This window comes from Echinops telfairi, unplaced genomic scaffold (genome assembly GCF_000313985.2).
Source record: "Echinops telfairi isolate 266 unplaced genomic scaffold, ASM31398v2 ScPeMD7_7423;HRSCAF=8461, whole genome shotgun sequence".
Lineage (NCBI taxonomy): Eukaryota > Metazoa > Chordata > Mammalia > Afrosoricida > Tenrecidae > Echinops > Echinops telfairi.
Window position 1 is genome coordinate 1,385,359 of NW_022111323.1, and position 1,625 is coordinate 1,386,983.

General features: G+C 39.7%; 1 pseudogene; it reads left to right on the forward strand.

Annotated features, from left to right (window-relative positions):
* Positions 1-1,311, forward strand: part of LOC115872307 — a 3,132-nt pseudogene extending 1,821 nt beyond the window's left edge.
* Positions 1,312-1,625: the final 314 nt, after the last annotated feature.

A 1,625-nucleotide genomic window follows, 5' to 3' on the forward strand; every position in this document is an offset into this window, starting at 1 on the left:
AGTACTTGAGTGGAGGCCCAATGTCCTTCTGCTACCTTAGTACTAAACCTATAAATATAGGCACATAGATCTATTTCCCCATCCTCATATAAATATATTTGCATAAGTACATGTCTTCTTGATGTGCACTTAAACTCTCTCTTATACAGGAGAGAGATATAAAACTCTCTCTTACACATGAGATGCTATGGATTTGTTTGTCTAAAGTACCCAGGCTAATACAAAAGTCAACCTTTGGATTCCCCTTGTGATGAGAATGAGGTACAGATTACAAGTCAGGTACAAACAGCAGAAGGCCAACTGTGTTACCTAAAGAAAAGGTGCTGGGCAGTAAAAGGAACCCCTGACTCCCAACAGTATCATTCAGAATGGGATAAAAGTGATCCCACTGAATTTCAGAATCAGGAAAGCCAGGATCTCAAAACTGTTGCAGATGTTCCTTCTTCACCAAATGAGAGCCAAGGAGCAGAGAATGCAGTTTCCATGCAAAAAGGCAGAAGAAACAATAATGAAGATTCAAAGATACTTTTAGAAAGAAGACAATATTTCTACACAAATGGTGCCCCAAAGCTTGAAAAAAAATTGGAAGCACTACTCCAAACTTTAAGAAACTTCATGAGGCTTATTTTAAGGAAATGGAATTCATTGGTCAATGTATGTTGAGAGAGAAAAAAACAAACCTTCTGATGTGCACAACAATTCACATAATGAATTGAAGAAGCAGGGAGTCGTTGTGACTCCGATGGTGACTCCAGTTCTACTCAGAAGGCAGCCTTCTTGGCTTATATTTCCACCAGCCAACGTCGCTCACAACATCTACCTCAGTGCAAAGGATGTCAGAGCATCTTATGTCCAATGTGATTAGTCAGGCCCTCCATGCTCTCAGCAACCAAAATGAATGTCAGCTTTTCAGCTGCTACTGAAGATAATGAGCATACATGAGCACTGACCAAGAATTCAGCCAGAAAGTCTCCACATGTCACCATCGCTGGGATTAACCAAAAGACACTAAGTTGATCCTGTTGCTGTTATTACCCCCATCAAGCTGACAGCAGGAGACCGGTGTTCGATTTCAAAGCAAGTTTGTCATTTCCTCTCACCTACGTGTCACACAAAGGAAAACTGAAGGACAATCTAAAGAAAATACTTCTCTGAATGAATTTGTGAGCAGAGTGAGCTTCTATAAGAAAACATAAACAACCTCATCTCCAGATCAAGGAAGAGCAACGGGATAAACATTAGGAAGAGAGACAGGAGAAGAAAGCAAAGGTTTCGGGAACTCGAAGAGGCCTCCCTGTAGCAGCAGATTAATAATATTGCTGTACTTGAAGGAGTCTGGTTTCTCCTGGAAGTGGACAGTCATCACAATAGCAACCCAGGAAATCATGTAGAGCGCAGCCCACCACGTTCCAAACAATATTCAAAACTTTAATTATCTGTTATTTTGAATCCTTTCCCCTCCTGGTTCTGTATTTTTATGTCATATTCATTTACATCAGAAGATCTTTTTCTACATTTAACTCTATTTATATGTAATGTTTATAGCCACTTCATCTATTGCATCTCTGAAAAAAATTATCCCCATTCAGCTAAAGATAACAAGTTAAGAATAGGCAGAAGCTGGA